At 42.5% G+C, this 23337-nt stretch overlaps 1 pseudogene across 1 annotated transcript; it reads right to left on the bottom strand.

Annotated features, from left to right (window-relative positions):
* Positions 1-17755: 17755 nt before the first annotated feature.
* LOC306662163 (tripartite motif-containing protein 75-like) lies at positions 17756-19300 on the bottom strand (annotated as a pseudogene). The gene has a single exon. The product of its transcript is annotated as a tripartite motif-containing protein 75-like (transcript).
* Between the last annotated feature and the right edge of the window lie 4037 nt (positions 19301-23337).

Below are 23337 nucleotides of genomic sequence, written 5' to 3'. Positions count from 1 at the left end.
GGGGCACTGTTAGCACTGGCTACATTCTCAGCCCTTTTTTATGTTGAGACAAGGTCTCAATAAGTTGCTTAGGGCCTCACTAATTTGCTGAGTCTGGCCTTGAATTTACGATCATCGTGCCTCAGTCTCCTGAGCTGCTGGAATTACAGACATGCACCACCATGCACGCCTGATTGTCTATTATCTAACATCTACAGAGGGGCCTGGGGAAGTACTTCCTAATCAAACACAGTGACATTAACAGAGCAGAGTGCAGTATAGCCCTCCGACCCCAGGAAGACTACCTTTCTTACCTCCTCTTCCTTCAGATCTCACACTTCCCTGGGGTCTTATAATCCAATATTTTTTTCCAGAGGGAGGGATACTGGGGATTGAACAAGGCACCCGACCATTGAGCCACATTCGCAGTCTTTTTTATTTTGAGACGGGGTCTTGCCAAACTACTTAGGGCCTCACTAAGTTGCTGAGGCTGGCCGCGACCTTGTGTTCCTCCGGCCTCAGTCTCTAGAGTCACGGGGATTAAGCACGTAGTGCCATGACGTCTGGCTAATAATGCAATTTCTAGTTTCTGGTATCAGACATCTTCCCTTTGTAAAATGTAATTAATTTGCCAGGTGTGGTGATAGATGACTGTGATCCCAGGGACTCGAGATGCCCAGGCTGGAAGGATCGAAAGTTCAAAGCCAGCCTCAGCAAAAGTGAGGTACTAAGCAACTCAGTGAGACCCTGCTCTAAAAAAAATACAAAACAGGTTAAGGATATGGCTCAAGTGCCCCTAAATTCAATCCCTGGTATCCCCCCAATAGATGATTGATTGATTGATAGATACATAGATAGATAAATAGATAGGGCTGGGAATGTGACTCAGTGGTTAAGTGCCCCTGGGTTCAATTAGTGGTTAAAAAAAAAAAAAATTCCTAAAAAAGTCCAAGCATCAGGGATACTGTTAGGTAGGTTAATTAGCCATGAACAGGTGGGTAGAGAGAAAGGACAATGAAGGCAGACATTAGGCATATGCACCAAGAAGAATCCAGAAGCCATAAAACTGCAACCGTGGGGAACCTTATCTAAACAGGAATAAGATCTGGAATGCCTAACCTTCTCCTGGCTGCAGAGAACTATAATCCCTTGGGGGAATTTTTACTTAGAATCCTGGGGACCTTCATTAGAAGTATCAGAAAAGTACAATCTGGAACATCAAGACTCCCAGCTCCAGCTAACTACAACCCCTCAAGGGGCACGGAGGTTTTCGGGTAATGCCAACAAGTATCTATTGCAACGACCTGTGTCACAACACCCTGTCAAACACAATATCCAGGCCCTCACATAGTAAGTTGCTGGGGGCTACCCGAGGGTAATAAACCAATGTAGGGGAGACAGGGAAATCAAGGCCATTACAAAGGACTCCATTTCCTTAAAAACTCCAGCCTTGTGAGCACCGCACAGACCTCTCTTCATGTGGTCTCTATGGTGTGTGTAACCCTCTCCTTTCGTTCTATTAAACTTGTGCTTTCTGTTCTATTTTGCTCAGATTCTTTCTGGCAAAGTCACAAGAACCGGTACCCGACGGCTGCAGTGGCTGCGATCCGTAACAACACCAGGGTCCCAAATGGTTCCAATCCTGCCATTCCCCCACCTCTCAACACAAACCATCCCTCGCTGCTACAGCCTGAAAGAGGATTCTACACTCGCCTTCAGACCAGCACCTCTGGGGGCTACTTCCAGATAGGTGTCACTCACCTCCTTTTCTGCGTTCACACAACAAAACGGAATGTAGGTTTACTTATCTGTGGCAAACATCTATCTAGGTGACTTGAACCTTAACAAAGGTGGTGCTGGGGATTGAACCCAGGGCCTTGTGCTTACAAGGCAAGCACTCTACCAACTGAGCTATCTCACCAGCCCAAACACACGGTATTTTAAGTGGCCCAGTCTAGGACTGGGCATGCGGCTCAGAGGTAGAGCACTTGCCTACCCTGCATGAGGGCCTGGATTCAGTTTCCAGCACCGCAAAATAAACAGCTTGAGCCATCTGGTTCCCTGGAAAGGTGAGTCTCAGCAGGGGGCCACAGGTCTTACTATGTCCCAGCCTCCAGCACGCACATTGTCCCAGCTCACTGCTTACCTGGAATAGGAGGCTCTTGACGGTCTGTTGTCCAGCCCATAAAAAGTTGCACACTGGATCTGAAACGCCCATTTATGTGGAAGGAGCAGCTGGGAGGACTCCACCCAGGGGGACCTGGAGAGATTCCCCCCCGGGAGTGGGAGGGGCACGGGAGCGGTTTTCCCTTGTTAAATACTTAAATGTCCTTGACTTTTCTCTTTTTGGTGCTGGGGATCAAATCCTTGCCACCACCCAGTGTAAGTGTCCTTGGTCTTGACCTAAGAGTTTTGGAGTCTTCCTGCTAATAACCAAGTAAGACAATTCAGTAATTGCCTTTTTTTCTTTCTTCCTCCCAGCAACCCCTGGGGACTAGGAATAGAACCCAGGGTCTTGCATGCTAGGCAGGTGCTCTCCCACCAAGCCACACCTCCAAGATCCTGGGTTTTTGAACGCAGGATAGCTTTAAGAGCCCCGCTAAATTGCAGAGGCTGGCTTGGAACTCAGTCCTCCTGCCTCAGCCTCTGGAGTCGCTGGGATTACAGTCCTGTGCCACCATGCCCAACTTAATTATAATTCTTAAAGGTAATTAACTGAGGGCATGATATCAAAGAATGGATTTTGGTAGTTAATTTGCATCTCTGAAGATAGGTAATCCTATCTCAATTTTTTTACCTCCCACCTATTGACTAATATACTTTATTTTCAGCCCCCACACATGGATAAAGAGAATGATCAGAGCTACAGGAATTTTTCCCTTAAGGGGTTTTAATGCTAAACAGGGCAGCAAGTTTTCCTGTCCTAAGAGTGAAAGTGAGCCCAGCATGGTGACTCATGCCTTTAATCCCAATCACTCAGGGATCCAGAGTTCAAAATCAGCCTCGGTAATTTTTTTTAATTTTTATTTTTTAAATTTAGATTCATTATTCATAAATGGGGTACAACTTTCGTGTCTCTGCTTGTACATGAAGTAGGAGTCACACCGTTTGTGTAATCATACATGTACGCAGGGTAATGATGTTTGTCTCATTCTATTATCTCCCCAACTCCCCTCCCCACCCTCATTTTCCTTTATATGATCCATCTTTCCTCCATTCTTGCCTCCCCCCACCCTGTTATGTATCATCATCCACTTATCAGAGAATCATTTGGCCTTTGGTTTTTTTGGGGATTGGCCTCAGCAATTTAGCGAGGCCCAAAGCAATTCAGGGAAACCCTGACTCTAAATATAATATAAAAAGAACTGGGGATGTTTCTCAGTGGTTAGTGCCCTGGGTTCAATACCGGAGGTACCATGAAAAAAATGAAAGTGAATGTTTTTCATTTCTCTAAACTATTAAAAACTAGGAGGCTGGGCGTAGGAGGCTGGACGTGGTGGCACACACTTGTGAGCTCAGCAACTAGAGAGGCTGAAGCGGAAGGAGTGCAAGTTTGAGGCCAGCCTCAGCAATTCAGCAAGGTCCTAAAAATGCAAAAAGACCCTGTCTCAAATTTAAAATAAAAATGCCTGAGACGTGGCTCAGTGGTAAAGCGCCCCTGGATCCAGCCCTTTTTTATATTTTATTTAGAGACTGGGTGTCACCTAGTCGCTTTAGGACCTCACTAAATTGCTGAGGCTGGCTTTGAGCCTGTGGATCCTCCTGCCTCAGCCTCCCGAGTTGCTGGGATTATAGGCATGCACCACCCCACGAGGCAAAGCATACATTTTAATATCTTTTGAAAAACAATCATTACTCTATTGTAAATTTATCATTACTCTATGTAAATTTATGAATATGCAAATGGTATGCTGTTACTCCATGTACAAACAGAAACAATATGTATCCCATTTGTTTACAATAAAAATAAATAAAAAAAAAAGAAAAAGAAAAAACAAGAGCTAAAGTAAAGACGGATGATAAGCATCTACTATCAGAGAATTGTAGAGAGTATATTCTGGTTGTCTTGTTCACAATGCACATATTCCCTGTATGTTCTTATACAACCCAGACACATTACTGTCAATGCTCTGACAATTCTCAAACCTATATCTCACTCAGACATTACTAGTAATTTTTTTTCTGATTCTAAATATTTCAGTTGTGCTCTGCTATTTATTAGCTCGTGTATCCTTGACAAGTTACATGTAGCCCCTTGAATTTTGTTTTTCTCATCCATAGTATAAACACATGTATAAACACTTGTTCACTGGGATGGGGATTTAGTTCAGTGGTAAACAATCCTGGGCTCAATCCCCAGTAACAAATAATAGATATTATTATATGATATCTTCAACTGATATGAATAGTTTTAAAATAGACAAAGGGAAGGAGGACTGTATATATCTGTGTGTGTATATATTGTATGGGGCGCAACTTAAGAACAGACTGATCACCACTGAGAAGTCCACATTAGAGTCTTTATTAAGTCGGCCAGCTGACTGTCCTCACACAGTGCCCCCCAAAAATGGCTATTGGGAGAACAGCCCCGACCACAGGGTTGTAGGGGTTTCTTATACCAAAAATCACATCAATCATAAGTGTCTGTTGCTATGATTGGAAATTACAAACTAACATCATGAGATCATCGACAGAGGGGGAAGTGGGTCAAAATGACCCTTACCTAGGTACAAACTAAAGGATGGTTGCTAACATCCACACAATCACTGTTCACATGGTACATTGTTTAGGAGCAATAGAAGCAAAGAGAGCAATTTTTCATCTCATAAGAATTGTCATTTTGTATTGCTAACATGTCATGCTAAGTACTGATGATGGTACAGAAGTGGGGTATTCTCATGGAGAAGCTTATTTCCTACATAACATGGAGACTCAGAGCCAAATGGAGTCTGTTTAGTCATTTCCCTTAGAGTCTGGCCTATAACATCTCCTGGAGCCGTTCTGTCAACTCACCACAATATAAATATTATGTATATGTATTAACGCACATACAGTCCACTCCTCAGCATCTGGGTTCTGAATTCACAGGTTTAAACAACCACACATAAAAATATTTGGAAAAAAAGTTATGCTATTGCAGACAAGTACTATCAAATACTGTACTGTACTGCACTGTACTGTACAATACTGTACTGTACTGCACTGTACTATAAAGTACTGTACTTTACGGTACTGTACTATAAAGTACTGTACTGGTTGTGTCTGCACTGGCCACTCTCCCATTACAATACAGTACAACTATTTACATAGCATCTACACTGTATCAGGTATTATAAATCATCAAAAGATGATTTAAAGTACACGAAGGATGTAAATAGATTTTATACAAATACTATTATTTTATTTTTTCACTACACCATTTTATTTATTTATTTCTATTTGTGTATGAGACAGGGTCTCCCTAAATTACTGAGGCTGGCCTTGAACTTGGGATCCTCTTGCATTATTCTCCCTGCTTGTTGGGATTACAGGCATGCTCATCAGGTCCTGGCCTGCTTTTTTCTTTTTTTTTTTTTTAGTATTGAAATTGAACCTAGGGGTGCTTTTAACCACTGAGCTTCATAGCTAACCCTTTTATTTTGAGAGAGGGTCTCACTAAATTGCCTAGGCTGCCTTCAAATTTGCCATCCTGCCTCAGCCTCCCCCAGTCCACAGGATCATAGGCGCATGCCACTGCACCTTGCCAGTCCACTTCATTCTTCATAAGGGACACAAGCAATCGCGCATTTCAGTATCTATGGGGGTTCCTGGAACCAAAACCCCAATCCCCCCGAACCAATCCCTGGATACCTCAGAATGAATCCTACATCCTACAGGTGTCAGTCTTAAAACCTGAAAGCCAGGCTGGTATGATGGTGCATGCCTGTAATCCCACCTACTCCAAAAGCTGAGGCAGGAGGATGACAAATTGAAGACCTGTCTAGGCAATGTACAAAGACTCTGTCCCAAAATTAAAAGAAAAAAGGAAAAAAAAGGGCTGGGGATATAGCTCAGTGATAATTTTTGCTTAGCATGCATTAAGCCCTGGGTTACACCCAGTACAGCAAAACAACCAACCCATAACAAAACCCTGAAAGCCATTCTTTTGAAGTGTAAACATCAGGAGGACAGGATTCTTGTCTTCTACTCTGTAGAAGGACAGAATCCTAACTTCTATAATTGCTAGCTCGTAGAAATGGCTGATCTGATTTCTTTCACTTTTTTGGTAGCTGGGAGTGAACCATGATGTTTAAACACTGAACCACAGCCCCAACCCTCTCTTTTTTTTCCCCCTTCAACTTTGTTCATTGATGTACTGAACATGAAAAAGTACAAAGAATCCAAGCACAAAGGAAAACACGTACAGCCTCTTAAATACTCGACAGAAAATATTTTCTATTCCAGCAGATGTGAAGTAAGTCATACTGTATAACTTCAAATAACACCAACCTTGTATTTTATTAAGTGCTCTGATAAGCCCTGTAAAGTGAGGCACAACTTGCATGCCCTCTCATCAGTGCCTTGGTTTGCTACCCATCTGTAGGGATTTCAGGTCAGTCAAAAGCCCTTGAGACAGGCACACTCCTCGGGATAAAAGGCACTCTGTTTGAATGGTGTAGAGATGCTCTGCAACTCCTGTCCTTGAGGACGTTATCTTGTTCTAATAACCTTTGGTAGTAGTGGACTCTGAGAAGCAAGCAAGTTATGTAATCTGCACATGCGCAAAGCTAACTGTACTATGTAACTTAGGTAACTTGATCAGACCCTGGAATAGATAATAAGCTGGACTGGCTTTCCCATGGAAGCCACTTCTTGCTCTTTGCCATCCTGTGTGCTCGCCTCTTTATTAGCTCTCCCCTTAACCTTTATGTGTTATGGGGCGCAACTTAAGAACAGACTGATCACCACTGAGAAGTCCAAATTTCAGAGTCTTTATTAAGCCAGCCGGCTGACTGTCTCACACAATGCCCCAAAAATGGCTATTGGGAGAACAGCTCCGACCACAGGGTTGTAGGGGTTCTTATACCAAAAATCACATCAATCATAAGTGTCTGTTGCTATGATTCAAAATTACACATTAACATCATGAGATCATCGACAGAGGGGCAAGTGGGTCAAAATGACCCTTACCTAGGTACAAACTAAAGAATGGTTGCTAACATCCAGACAATCACTGTTCACATGGTACATTATTTAGGAGCAATAGGAATCAAAAGAGAGCAATTCTTTACTACATAGGAGTTGCCATTGTATATTATTAAACAGTCACACCAAGTAACTGATGATGGGCACAGAGGCGGGGTGTTCCCATGGGAGAAGCTTATTTCCTGCATAACATGGAGTCTCAGAGCCAAATGGAGTCTGTTTAGTCATTTCCCTTAGAGTCTGGCCTATAACATTCTCATGGAGCCAGTTCTATCAGCCCATCTCATTATGGTTGGACCCCCATTAACCTTTACACCCACCCCTCTTTTAAAATTTTTTATTTTGAGACAGGGTCACACTAAGTTACTTAGGGCCCAGCTAAATTGGTGAGGCTGGCCTCAAACTTGCAATCCTCATGCCTCAGTCTCCCAAGTAACCGGGATTGCCTGCATACACCACTGCACCCAGCTCTGACTTCTTTTATATTGACCAAACTCTATGACATTTTCCACTTCCCTGACTGTATCCAAGTTCGAACTCTTTTTCCTCCAAACTTCTTCATTTTCCCTTTATTTATTTAATTGTAATTTTTCATTTCTTTCTTTTTTTTTTTCTGTTTTCTCCATAAAAGGCCAAGTTACCTCGGTGTAAATCAGGATGTGCCAGGCAAAGTGGTGTACCCCTATCATCCCAGTGACTCTGGAGGCTGATGCAGGAGAGTGGAAAACTCCAGGTTAGAAGACACACCCACATAAGTACAGTTATCTCATATTAGACAAAGGTGCCAAAAACTCATAATGGAGAAAAGATAGCCTGTTCAACACATGGTGCTGGGAAAACTGGAAATCCATATGCAGTAAAATGAAATTAATCCCCTATCTCTCACCCTGTACAAAATTCAACTCAAAATGGATCAAGGATCTAGGAATTACACCTCAGACCCTCCACCAAATAGAAGAAAAGGTAGGTCCAAATCTCCACCACGTTGGTTTAGGACCAGACTTCCTTAACAAGACCCCATAGTGCAAGAAATAATAGCAAGAATCAATAAATGGGATAGATTCAAACTAAAAATTTTTTCTCAGCACAGAAAACAATCAATAATGTGACAAGAGAGCCTACAGAGTGGGAGAAAATCTTTTCCACACACTTCAGATAGAGCACTCGTCTCCAAAGTTTATAAAGAACTTAAAAAACTTTACACCCAAAATACAAAGAACCCAATCAATGAATGGGCTAAGGAAATGGGCAGACACTTCACAGAAGAAGATGTACCGGTGATCAACAAATATATGAAAAAGGGCTCATCATCCCTAGTAATTAGAGAAATGCAAATTAAAATCACCCTAAGATTTCATCTAACTCCAATTAGAATGGCTATTATCAAGAATACAAGAGATAATAAGTGCTGCATGGATGTGGGGAAAAAGGCACACTCATACATTGCTGGTGGAGTTGCAAATTGGTGCAGCCACTCTGGAAAGCAGTATGAAGATTCCTCAGAAAGCTTGGAATGGACCCACCATTTGACCCAGCTATCCCACTCCTCAGCCTATACCCAAAGGACTGAAAATCAGCATACTACAGAGATACAGCCACATCAATGTTCATATCAGCTCAATTCACAATGGCTAGATTGTGGAACCAACTGAGATGCCCTTCAGTAGCTGAATGGATAAAGAAACTGTGGTATATATACACCATGGAATTACTTGATCATAAAGAAGAATAAAATTATGGCATTTGCTGGTAAATAGATGAAGTTGGGAAATATCATGCTGATGAAATAGGCCAACACCAAAAAATCAAAGGCCCAATGTTTTCTCTGATAACTATATATAATATGTAATGAGGGGGATAAATATAATGAGTGGGGGAAAGAGAAGAATGAAGGAACTTTGAATGGTTTAGAGGAAAATGGGGTAGGAGGGGATGGGGGATGGAAAGATAGTAGCATGAAATGGTATTACTCTATGTATATATATAATTTCATGAATGATATGAATCTACATTGTGTATGACCATAGAAATGAAAAGTTGTACCACACTTGTGTGCAATGAATCAAAATGCAGTCTGTAAATATAAAAAAAAATTAATTCAAAAAAATGGGGGATGGGGAGGTGGCTTAGTGGTTGAGTGCCCCTGAATTCAATCCCCAGTACCCTCAAAAAAAAAGAAACCAGGACCTCCAACATGCTAACGACTCTACAACTGAGCTCCCCCGGCAATGGACTTGTATGTGTGGTGTGTGTGTGGGGGTGGTACTAGGAATTGAACTCAGGGATGTTGTACCACTGAGCTACGTCCCCAGTTCTTTCTTATTGTTTTATTTTGAGACAGGGTCTTCCTAAATTGTGGTGTTTCTGCCCCAGTCTCCTGAGTAGCTGGAATTACAGGTATGTACTAACTTGTTCAGTGGATTTATCTTAATGTTGTAAGAAAGATGCATTAAAAACACATACCTACAAAAAGACCAACTTGTGTATGTAGAAAGTCAAACCCTATGATCCTTCTAACTCAGAATTAACCTTTTAGTTGAAGACAGTGAATTTACCTTATACTTATTTCTGTGAAACTTTCCATTTAAGGAACTATTATGCTGGGCATAGTTGTGCATGTCTGTAATCCCAGTGACTCAGGAGGCTGAGGCAGGAGGATCACAAGTTTGAAGGCAGCCTCAGCAACTTAGTAAGACCCTGTCTCAAAATAAAAAATTAAAAGAGCTGGGGATGTCAGGGTTGGGGGAACATGCACACACCTGTAATCCCACTCACTGGGGAGACTGAGGCAGGAGGATCATGGAGAGTTCTAAGTCAGCCTCAGCAACTTAGGGAGGCGCTTAGCAATTTAGCAAGACCCTGTCACTAAATGAAATACAAAAAAAGGGCTGGGGATGTGGCTCAGTGGTTAAGTACCCCTGGGTTCAATCCCTAGTACTACAAAATAATGATATAATATTAATAATTATTAATTAATATTAATAAATATTATTATAGATTTATAGAAAATTGCAAGATAGATTGCTCCTGTGTATCTTTCAACTGGATTCCCTTAATGTTAATATTTTACATAACCATGGTGGTTCATCAACACAAAGAAATTAATATTTGTTTACTATCAAGTACAATTTTTATTTAGGTTTCCCAATTCGTGACTGATTTTCTTTTCCTTATTCCATGTTACAGTTAGTGTATTAAAAAAAATACTGTAAATTTTTTCTAGGTATTACATTCAGTACTCAAGTTTCTAGACAAAGATTTAATGAATGAAAAGCAAAACTAATTGAAATTCAAATCAGTATGGCTCTGTTTCAGAGCACTTGCCTAGCATGCATGAAGCCTTGTGTTCAATACCCAGCACTCAAATAAATAAATATTTAAATAGAACAGAATTTTCTTCCCCCCAATATAACCAACTTCAATTTATTCACATTCCCCTAAACATTGTGGAATTGCCCTTTTTTCTCCTGAATAGTGAGCATTCAACTGAGGGCCTGACACACATTACAAAATATGTCTCCAGACTTCTTTAAAAATGTAAATTTGTTCTAATTACTTATACATGACAGTAGAATGGTCTTGACACCTTGTTTACAAATGGAGCACAACTTCTCCTTCTTCTGGCTGAACATGGTGCAGAGTCAGGCCTGCAGTGTAATCATACGTGTATATAGGGTATAATGTTGTATTCTACTGTCCTTCTCAGCTCTATTAATTATCTGTTTTTTGAGACAGTGTGTTTGTAAATTGCTCAGGCAGTCCTTGAACTTTCAATCCTCCTGCCTCAGCCTCCTCTGAGTACCTGGGTTACCTATAGGCAGGTGCCACAGCCTATTTTTTCTCTATAACTCATTCCCTAAAACTGTCTGATGTCAAAACCTCAAAGCAACCAAAGATAATCTCGCTTGTTATTTTCAAATCACATGTTTCATATTATTGATAAGAAAGACTGAACATTTCATTTCGCTGACTTTTATCTGATTAACTTTCTTTTTGTTTTCAGTGGTGGGGACTGAACCCAGGGGTGCTGTACCACTGAGCTACATCCCAGACTAAATTGCTCAGGCTGTCATTGAATTTGAAATCCTCCTGCCTCAGCCGTTTGGTAGCTGGGAGTATAAACTAGAATTACAGTCAAGCACCCCTGCACCCTGGGGGTGTTTTGTTTTGGTCCAGGGGATGGAACCCAGGGACATTTTACCACTGAGCTACATCCCCAATCCTTTTTATTTTGCGACAAGTTTTCACTAATTTGCTTAGGGTCTGACCAAGTTGCTGAGACTGGACTTGAATTTGAGACCCTCTTGCTTCAATCTCTTGAGTCACTAGGATTATGGGTGTGGTCTTTTTAAAGAGGCAGGATCACTCTTTTTCCAGGCTGCAGTACAGATACCCCATGTAGTGCTGCTTACCACAGCCTGAAGCCATTGTAGGGCTAACTGCAAAGTACACACGTACCTCAATGTCACTTTTGAAAAGAACATTTCCTATCTGGGATGATTGAATCTGTGAATGCAGAACCATGGATACAGAAGGCTGTGTGTACATAAATCATCGCCCTTGAACTTCAGTTATTTCTTATATATCTTAAAGGTAAAAGCTTGATTTAGGATGTCTTGTCTGACAAATAGCAACTAAAATCCTTTACGTTTTTATTTTTATAGTACTAGAGATTGAACCCAGGGGTGCTTTACCACTCAGCGACAGCTCCAGTACTTTTTATTTTGCAACGGGGCCTCACTAAGTTGCTGAGGCTGGCCTCAACCTTGAGATTTTCCAACCTCAGCCTCCTGAGTCACTGGGATTACAGGTGTAAGCCACCAAGCACCTGGCTCAAATTCTTAATAGACTGCCTGAATCTTGCCTTGGAATGAGACATTATCTTTATTATTCTTTTTTTTTTAATTTTATTTTTCGTGCTGCCTGGGATGGAATCCAGGATCTCACACACTTTAGGCAAGAACTCTATACCAACCCAATCTTTATTGTTCTGTAAAACAAACCCACTCTTTGCTCTGGGTGACAGGTTCCTTCCAAGTATGCTCCTCTTAAAATAGCCTTTAAATGGTCTGGAGTAATTGTTGCCTTGCTCCTAACCCATGAGGAACAGAAGACCCTAGGAAAATTGTCACCCACAGTGATGTCTTCTCTGCTACCTGGAATTTCCAAGGTACCGATGAAATAAATAAGTGTACAGGTGTGCAAAAACGTGAATCTATACCAAATTTATTTTAGTTTCAAAATTACAATTTTATACTCACATCTTAAAATTCTAGAAACACAGGTCCACCACATCTGTCAGTTCCCGCAGCATCTGTTGCTATTGAAGCAAAATGAAAAAGAAAAAATGCTGGCAGTGGTAATACCTGCCAAACTAGTAGTTCCAACTACTTGGGAGGCTGAGGTGGGAGGATCACTTGAGGCCACCAATTCAAGACCAGCCTGCACAACACAGAGATCTTGGCACAAAACAAAACAAAGAAAAACTCAGTGAAAGTTATGTGTGTGTGTGTTTTCCTTAGTCCACTACAGATTGAATCCAGGACTTCATGGATGCTAGGCAAGCACTACCAGTCAGCTGCTAGTTTTAAGTATTTTTAAAAATTGTAGCCAGGCACAGTGGTTCATGTCTGTAATCCCAGCAGTTCAGGAGGCTGAGGTGGGAAGATCAAAAATTCAAAGCCAACCTCAATAATTTAGAGAAGCCCTAAGCAACTTAGTGAGACTTGTCACACTAAGGGCTGGATTTGTGGCTCAGTGGTTAAGTACCCCTGGGTTCAATCCCTGGTACAAAAAAAATCACTGATGCTGACCAGGCATGGTGGTGTGCAGCTGTAATCCTGGCTACTCAGGAGGCTGAGGTAGGAGACAGGGAGAGCTGGAGACCAGCTTGGGCAACATTGTGAAACTCTCATCTCAAAATAGAAAAGAAAACAAAAAATTGCTATATTCACTAATATTTATCCATAAAAGGCAGGAAGAAAACTCCGTCTTGGGCTCATAACTGTATCCCTCAACCTGGAACCGTGTCTTGAACAAACACTCAATTATCTGCTTGCTTAATGTTACCAACCTCAGTGATTTTTGCAGCTGAAACTGTGGTAGAAAACGACTTTCACAAACTTAGAGCCTATCTATAAAATCTAGCGTAGGACTTTCACTTTCTGTTTATGAAGCCCTAAACTGAAGAACCATTTTTAAGTTCATTTTTAGATGTGCAATTTTATGACACACACAAAAAATAAAATATCAGCCAGCACATTGGTGCCTGCCTGTCATCCTAGCGACTTGGGAGCCTCAGTGAGGCAGGAGGATTGGGACCAGTCTAAAAAACGTGGCTAGATCCTACCTCAAAATGAGGAAAAAAGGTATGTGTCCGGGGGTGGTGGGAGATGGTGTGTGCTGGGGACGTAGCTCAGTGGTAGAGCACCCCTGGGTTCAATTTCTAGTACCGTAGAAATAATAAAATATCCAGGTAACAAAGCCAGGTGTGGTGGCACATACCTGTTCCCAGCTTCTTGGGAAACTGAGGCAGGAAGATCACAAGTTCAAGCCCATCTTGGGCAATTTAGCAAGACCCTGTCTCAAAATAAAAAATACCGAACTCAATGCAACAGTGCTTGCCTACCATGCATGCACAAGGCCCCAGTTTTGATCTCTAGCACTGTAGAAATGATACTTTCCATAGAAAAGGGATAAGACAAATTTTTGTAATCACTGTTATTTACTGTTATCTTAAAGTGCTTATCAATTCAACTGAATTGAATGAAGGTACAGATTAATATTATATTCATGGATGGGAGTATATCTGGAAAATGTCTTAAGAATTAACTGAAGCAGCCAGGTAGAGTGGCACACACCTGTCCTCCCAGCAACTCAGGATGCTGAGGCAGGAGGATCACAAGTTCAAAGCCAGCCTCAGCAACTTAATGAGTCCCTAAACAACTTGGTGAGAACCTGTCTCAAAATACAATAAAAATGAGGGCTGGGATATAGCTCAGTAGGTAGAGTGCTTGTCTTGCATGCACAAGGCCGTGGGTTCAATCCCCAGCACCACAAAAATAAATAAAATAAAAAAGGGACTGAAGTTGTGGCTCAGTGGAAGAGCACTTGCCTAGCATGTGTGAAGCACTGGGTTCAATTCTCAGCACCACATATAAATACATACAATAAAGGTCCATTGACACTAAAAACTTTTTTTAAAAATAGTAAAGGTATTGTGTCCATCTATAACTAACATATATTTTTACTTTTGTATTTAGCTTTTAATTTTTTACAGTCTGCATTTTGATTAATTATACACAAATGGGGTGCATCATTTCATTTTTATGGTTGTACACAATGTAGATTCATACCATTTGTGTAATCACACATGTACATAGGGTCATGATGTCTGTCTCATTCCATTTTTCATATGCCCCCCTCCCTCTCATTTCCTTCTACATATTCTAAAGTTCCCCCCTTATTCTCTCATTCCCCACCCAGTACCAAAAAACTAGCCAGATGCGGTGGTGCATACCTGTAATCCCAGTGACACAGAAGGCTGAGGCAGGAGGATCTCAAGTTCAAAGCCAGTCTTGGCAAAAGCAAGGTGCTAAGCAACTCAATGAGACCATGTTTCCAAATAAAATACAAAATAGGGCTAGGGATGTGACTCAGTGGCCCCGAGTGCCCCTGAGTTCAATCCCCCCCCACAAAAAAAAAAATTATCTAAGACCTTCCTTCCCTATGGCCATATTCTGAGCTGCTTTCCTTCACCACACTCTTCTGCCATGAGGTTCTGCCTCACCGTGGGCCCAGGGCAATGAAACTGGCCATCTATGGACAGAGACCACTGAAACCAATGTCTTAGCTTCACGTTACTGGGAATAGCAATCTGTGAAAGGAATCATAGTCACACTAGCATCTTGTCACGAGTTGGTAAGTACAGATGAAGAATGAAGAGACCCTTCCAAGAAGAAAAATGCAGACTTTGCAGAAAAATGAGCTGTTATGAAAATGAACATGGTCCCCCTGCCCCCACCCCCGTCACCCAAAATGCCTCACGCACTATCCTTAAGTAAAGAAGGGAAGTGCATTCAAGAGGACAGTGACTGCAGAGGAAGCCAGGGGCCATCTGGATCAGCAACAAGTGTAGGAGGCAAGATCAGTAGCACCTGTTGCTCTATCCTGCTGGTCACCCAAAAGGACCCAGCCACAGGCAGGGATGGGAGAATCCTGTGTGAAGGCTGCTGGCTCAGCCGAGGACTGGGGATTGGAGACCAGCAGGAGCTCTGAGGCTGGGCCAGGCGGGCAGAGCATTGTGGGAACCATGAAAATGGTTAGTCTCCCCAAGGCCCTCAACAGCCTCGAGAGCGTGAGCCTATGAGAGTCAAGTCATGGAACCAGCCTAGGTCTCAACAGAGGAGTGGAAAAAAAATGTGGTCTACACACAATGTGGTTTTATTCAGCCACAAAGAAAAAATGATGCCCCTTGCAGGAAGATGTAACTTGAGAACATCATGTTAAGTGAAATAACAGATGCAAATGATCATGTTTCCTCTCATGTGGAAGCTAGAGAACAAGGAAAGGGAATAGGGATATCTCAATGAAATTGACCAATTATGTATATATGAATGTCACAATGGATTCTATTATGTATAATTATAATGCACCAATAAGAAACTTTTAAGAGAGCAGGTGCAGGTGGGGTGGCAGGGAGAGAAGAATGAACTTTGGATAGTATAGAGGAAAATGGGGTGGGGGACATAAAGTAGAATGAAACAGACAGTATTACCCTATGCATATGTATGATTACATGAGTGGTATGAATCTACATTGTGTACAACCATAGAAATGAAAAGTTGTTACCCCATTTGTGTACAATGAATCAAATGTGTCTGTAAAAATAGAAGATTTTAATATTAAAAAAAAAGGGAATGGGGATATGGCTTAGTGATTAAGCACCCAGGTTCAATCCCTGGTCTTACCAAAAAAAGAATTAACTGAAAAAATTACTGAAAAGCAAAGTTAGCAAACTAAAACATAATGACCAACAGCTTTTTTACATACCAACAATAACTGGAGGTTTCTTTTCCTTTTTTAACATCAAATTTATTTAACTGATACATAAAAAGCATAAAAATTGTACTATCAACAGGGTATGTGGTGCTTCAGTTACATACCTATACACTGTGTAAGATTTAAATCAAATTAAACATATCCATTTCCTCATATATCATTTCTTTATGGTGAAAACTCAAATTCCTTTCTAGCTTTTTGAAATACACTGCACCTTATTATCTAAAACCATCCTGTTCTGCAGTAGCACACCAGAACTTCTGGCTCCTAACTCTAACTTAGTACCCAGTGATAACTCTTTTCCTTTCCCTGCCTCCCCCCAACTTAAGAACCATTTTTTTAAATTTTTTCTTTAGTTGTAGGTGGACACAATCACAATATCATTATTTTTATGTGGTGCTGAATATTGAACCCAGTGCCTCATGTGCTAGGCAAGTGCTCTACCACTGAGCCACAACCCCAGCCCTAGGAACCTGAAATACAATGGGAAGTAATCTCAGCTATTCAGGAAACTGAGAAAGGAGATCACAAGTTTAAGGCCAACCTCGACAATTTAGGCAGACCCTGTGTCTCATAAAAAGGGCTGGGATCCTTTTTTGTGTGTGGCACACATCTGTAATCCCAGTGGCTTGTAGACTGAGGCAGGAAGATCCCAAGTTCAAAGTCAGCCTTAGCAACTTTGGTAGACTATCCCTGGATTCAATCCCATCACCACCACCAAAAAAAAAAAGGCTGTAATGATTATAAAAAAAATGGGGAATGGGAATAAATATCTTAATATAAGGGGTTTGATAATTCATGTAAAACTTTCAGTTGATTAAAAGTCATGCATGGTGGTGCATTCCTGTAATCCCAGTGACGTGAGGTTGAGGCAGGAGGATCATAGCACTTTGCTATGCCCTTAGCGACTTAGTGACACCCTATCAAATGAAAAGGGCTGGGCATGTGGCTCAGTTGTAAAGCACCCTTGGATTCAATCCCCAGCACCACTAGGGAGATAAAAAGGTATAGTGCTTTCTTTGCACATACCATATAACTGCCTTCACTTTGGAATTTAAAGACTAAAACTATATTAGAAAAAGTTATTAAGGTAACTCCATACCTGTTCCCATTAGCATCAGAAACAAGACAAGAAGGCTCACTCTTATAGTTATTTCTTACAGTTCTGGGGTTTCCAACAAACATTTAGATAAAAATACGGGACAGGGATGTAGCTCTATGACAAGCTAGACCACTTGCCTAGCATTGCCTAGACCCCCGGGGGAAAAAATGTCAATGGAAACAAAGGAAAGTGAAATATAATTGTGAGAAGTTCATCATAAACACAATTCATGTACAAAAGGGCCTTGGGCAGGGGATGTGGTTCAGGGGCAGACCTTGGGTTCAATCTCTAGCACCACCCCAATACCCCAAAATTTAAAATTGGATTTAAGGAACCCTGTTAAAATAATTCAGCCTATTGGGTTTTTTTTTTTTTTTTTTTTTTCATTCATCTGTTCCCTACAGATTCTGAGGGGTTTTGAACCAGGTCCTATGAAGAAATAAGGGCGCAGAGGTCCACTAAAGTGTCTGTGAACGTGCAGATGTGGGATTTCTCAGGCATGTTGTAGAAGGAGATCTCCCCCAGCTCACAGTCCAGGAAAATGCCAATGCCTCTGGCTCTCAAGTCTGACCGCAGAGGGGCTGATCAGCTCCTGGAGCCTCGTAGCCATCATTCAGCTGCCGAATCTTCCAGCATCCTGCTGGGCTGATGGTCGCCTTGCCTTGGTGGACAGAGAGGCTCTGCAGACGCCAACAGCCCACTCAGACTTGTCTCCCACTTCCAAGAAATGCCTCCCAGAACGGAAATCTGGAAGACCTAGGACAACTGGGTTGGCTGTGAACCTTTTGGCAATATCAGGGACATTTTGTTTTCTCTTTGTGTATCGGACACATTTTTTATCCTCAGAAACAATCAAGTTAGGGTGAGCTGTTTGGGGTCTAGAACTATATCTACTTTGAATTCTTTTATTATTTTCTGCAGGGCAGAATACTGGGAGGAAAATTGCAGGCTTCCCTCTTAAATGAATTGAAAAGATTGGTGGGCTGATCTCACTGTCAGACTTCTGGTAGAAATGCTTAATTTGGGACAGCAGTTCCACCTCAGACAATACATGGTGCTCTTCCAACCTGCTTAGTAAACTTTTGAGCGTACAAGCGTAGTTTGAAAACGCTGTTATGTTTTCACTGAGTTTTTGCTGAATGTCCTTCTCTTCTTCAGCTAACCTTGACAGAGCTGCCTGTTGTTCACGCTCTAAAAATTGGTTCAGAAGTTCAAATTCGGAGGATAATTTCTGTTTCTGGTGTTCCACCTTCTCTCAGCTCTAGGGGTATTTTGCTTTGAATGCTTATTAATTTTTGAACGTCTGCCACTCGCCTCTTCAGGGGCTCCATGTAACTCTGCAGCGTTTCCCTGTGGTGAGAGGCGGCCTCCTCAACGGGCCTCATGTGGTGGCCGTAGTGGTCAGGGGGCCGAGCGCACAGGGCACACAACAGCTCCAGGTCCTCCTCACAAAAAGGGTCAGGACCTCATCGTGCTTCTCACACAGGTTGGTCTTGTCAGGCCTCTTCCTCTTCCTCAGGCTGATGTGGAGCAGCCGGCAATTTCAATCATCCTCCCCAGCTGGGTGTTGCTCCTGAAGTGCCCTTCTTCGCACTGATGACGACAGGTAGGACAAGGGAACCTGTCTTGCAGGTCTGCCCAGGACTGCTGGATGCAGAAGCGACAGAAGTTGTGCCCACATTCGATGGTGACCGGGTCTCTCAGGTCATCCAGGCAGGGGGCACTTGGCTTCCGCCTGAAGTCTTGTTAGGGCTGCTGCTACGGCCATTGGGCTGACTGATGGTCTGGCCTGAGGCGGGCTTTCTTCAGGAGTTTGGCTTTGGGGGTTCTCTCCAGCCAGAGGGTCTCACTTCAGGCCCCTGGTGCTCCCAGCCCTTGAAGTCCTAGCAGACCCTTTAATTACAGCTGCAACAGGAGTCTCTTCCAACGGCCTACAGTCGATCACAGCCGCACTTACAACCTTTGGCAGCTCAGAGTTGCTGTACAGGAGAAGAAATTTCTCTTAAGGAAAACAACAATAACAGCCACCAGTTTCCTTAGGTTGGTTCACCCACTACCATGTTCTGGCAGAACAGGTGGTGCTCACAAGTCCCCAGTCCTGCATCCCCATGCCTATTATTATACCCTGGCTTCACCCCCATGTGGCACCAGACTCCATGGCACCTCTACTCACCAGTTACCCCAGCTGGAGCTGTGGGAAGGACACAGGCCCCAGACAGACCACACTGAGCTAGAATGCAGCCTTGGGTACCTAGCTCTGTAACTTGGAGAACTTTACTTTATAGCCCAAACTTGTGGGTTTGTTTATTTTTTTTTGGGGGGGGATGTAGGGGCGTGCTGGGAATTGAACCTGGGGCCTCCTGCTCCCACTTTCTAAGCAGGTGTTCTATCATAGAGCTATATTCCCACAGTAGCCCACACTCCGGGAATCAGGTAAGTAAGGATAATAATTTCTCTAGACAAACCTTTTTTTTAGTTGTAGATACCTTCATTTTAATTATTTATTGTTTCATGGTGCTGAGGATCAAACCCAGTGCCTCACACATGCTCGGTAAGTGCTCCACCACTGAATTACAAGCCCAGTCCAGAAACTTTTGTCTCCCAAAAATACAGAATTTACAAACCAGGCATGGTGGTACATGCCTTCAATCTCAGCTACTTGGGAGGCTGAGGGAGGAGGATCATAAGTACAAGGCCAGCCTCAGCAATTCAGTGAGACCCTCAGTTCTTAGCAAGTCCCTGTCTCAATTAAAAACAAAAATAAATAAAGAGCTGAGGATGTAGTTCAGTGGTAGTTAAGTGCCCGTGGGTTCAATCCCTACTCTATAAATAATTCACAAAAGACCCTAATGGTTGGGATTTTTTTTTTTTTTTTTTTTTAGGTACTGGTGATTGAACCCAGGGACACTTAACCATTAAAACACAACTCCTGTCCTTTTTTGTTTTATTTAGAGACAGCATCTCACTCACTGAGTTGCTTAGGGCTTTGCTAAATTGCCAAGGCTGTCTTTGAACTCTCCAGCCTCCAGCCTCAGCTTTTCCAGCCGCTGGAATTACGGGTACACATTATGGCATCCAGCAATTTTGGATCTTAAATAAGTTTTTCTGGTGGCTCAAAATTCACATCTACTATAGTTTATGTTTTTCATCTTTGCTTCTCTATGTTTGAATGTATTCACAGAAGACTTATTTATTTGTGAAGTGAAACCCAGAAGGCAAATACCACATACAAACTGAAGGGCATGGTGGCATGTGCCTGTGATCCCAGTGGCTTGGGAGGCTGAGATAGGAGGATGGCGAGTTCAAAGCCAGCCTCAGCAAGGCCAGGCACTAAGCAACTTAATGAGACCCTGTCTCTAAATACAAAAAAATAGGGTTGGGGATGTGGCTTTGTGATTGAATGCCCCTGAGTTCAATCCCTGGCACCCCCCCCCCCGCCCCATTAAAACATACAAATTAGCCAGGCACAGTGGAGCATGCCTGCAATCCCAGCCGTTTGGAAAGATGAGGCAGGAGGATCACAAGTTTAAAGCCAGCCTCAGCAATTAAGCAAGACCCTAAGCAACTTTAGCAAGACCCTGTCTCAAAATAAAAAAAGGCGGACTGGGGATATAGCTCAGTTGGTAGAGTGCTTGCCTCCCAAGCACAAGACCTGGGTTCAAATCCCCAGCACCGCAAAAAAAAAAAAAAAAAAAAAAAAAATGTATAAAATAAAAAAGGCTGGGATGTGACTGTGTATATGAGCACACTGGGTTTATTTCCTGGTACCATAAATAAACTGTTAAAAAACAAATAGATAAAAACACACAAATTAAATATAAATAAATCCTTGAAAAATACTTTCAGTATTCTGGGCAAGGTGGCACACTTTAATCCCAGCAACTCTGGAGGCCAAGGCAGAACTGCAAGTTTGAGGCAAGTCTCAGGAACTTAGAGAGACCCTGTCGCAAAACAGAAGGATGAGAATGTAGCTCAGTGGTAGATCACCCCTGAGTTCAATTCCCAGTACCAAAAATAAAAAAGGAAAAATTAGAAATGTCTTGTGAGCATTGGCCGAATAAACTCCAGTCTATGCACTTAACACACATTCTACACAACACAATAGCAAGCAAAATTTAAAGAAAAGATAGTAATGAATGTACTGATATAGAAAGATGCACCACAATACTGTGGTATGGAAACAGCAGGCAGGGCTGGGGATGCAGCTCCTGGCAGAGTGCTTGCTTGGTATGTCCATGGTCCTTGGTTTGATCCCCAGCACAGAAGGAAAAACAAAAAGGTGATACAAGGTTGCCTTTGTTTGTTTGTTTGTTTTGTACTGAGGATTAACCTAGGGGCACTGTTAGCACTAGCTACATTCTCAGCCCTTTTTTATGTTGAGACAAGGTCTCAATAAGTTGCTTAGGGCCTCACTAATTTGCTGAGTCTGGCCTTGAATTTACGATCATCGTGCCTCAGTCTCCTGAGCTGCTGGAATTACAGACGTGCACCACCATGCACGCCTGATTGTCTATTATCTAACATCTACAGAGGGGCCTGGGGAAGTACTTCCTAATCAAACACAGTGACATTAACAGAGCAGAGTGCAGTATAGCCCTCCGACCCCAGGAAGACTACCTTTCTTACCTCCTCTTCCTTCAGATCTCACACTTCCCTGGGGTCTTATAATCCAATATTTTTTTCCAGAGGGAGGGATACTGGGGATTGAACAAGGCACCCGACCATTGAGCCACATTCGCAGTCTTTTTTATTTTGAGACGGGGTCTTGCCAAACTACTTAGGGCCTCACTAAGTTGCTGAGGCTGGCCGCGACGTTGTGTTCCTCCGGCCTCAGTCTCTAGAGTCACGGGGATTAAGCACGTAGTGCCATGACGTCTGGCTAATAATGCAATTTCTAGTTTCTGGTATCAGACATCTTCCCTTTGTAAAATGTAATTAAATTTGCCAGGTGTGGTGATAGATGACTGTGATCCCAGGGACTCGAGATGCCCAGGCTGGAAGGATCGAAAGTTCAAAGCCAGCCTCAGCAAAAGTGAGGTACTAAGCAACTCAGTGAGACCCTGCTCTAAAAAAAATACAAAACAGGTTAAGGATATGGCTCAAGTGCCCCTAAATTCAATCCCTGGTATCCCCCCAATAGATGATTGATTGATTGATAGATACATAGATAGATAAATAGATAGGGCTGGGAATGTGACTCAGTGGTTAAGTGCCCCTGGGTTCAATTAGTGGTTAAAAAAAAAAAATTCCTAAAAAAAGTCCAAGCATCAGGGATACTGTTAGGTAGGTTAATTAGCCATGAACAGGTGGGTAGAGAGAAAGGACAATGAAGGCAGACATTAGGCATATGCACCAAGAAGAATCCAGAAGCCATAAAACTGCAACCGTGGGGAACCTTATCTAAACAGGGAAATAAGATCTGGAATGCCTAACCTTCTCCAGGCTGCAGAGAACTATAATCCCTTGGGGGAATTTTTACTTAGAATCCTGGGGACCTTCATTAGAAGTATCAGAAAAGTACAATCTGGAACATCAAGACTCCCAGCTCCAGCTAACTACAACCCCTCAAGGGGCACGGAGGTTTTCGGGTAATGCCAACAAGTATCTATTGCAACGACCTGTGTCACAACACCCTGTCAAACACAATATCCAGGCCCTCACATAGTAAGTTGGGGGCTACCCGAGGGTAATAAACCAATGTAGGGGAGACAGGGAAATCAAGGCCATTACAAAGGACTCCATTTCCTTAAAAACTCCAGCCTTGTGAGCACCGCACAGACCTCTCTTCATGTGGTCTCTATGGTGTGTGTAACCCTCTCCTTTCGTTCTATTAAACTTGTGCTTTCTGTTCTATTTTGCTCAGATTCTTTCTGGCAAGTCACAAGAACGGTAACCCCGGCTGCAGTGGCTGCGATCCGTACAACACCAGGGTCCCAAATGGTTCCAATCCTGCCATTCCCCCACCTCTCAACACCAAACCATCCCTCGCTGCTACAGCCTGAAAGAGGATT

Source organism: Sciurus vulgaris (genome assembly GCF_902686455.1).
Source record: "Sciurus vulgaris genome assembly, chromosome: 5".
NCBI classification, from domain to species: Eukaryota; Metazoa; Chordata; class Mammalia; order Rodentia; family Sciuridae; genus Sciurus; species Sciurus vulgaris.
Note: the sequence above shows the minus strand (reverse complement) of the source record. Positions and strands in the feature narration are given on the sequence as shown.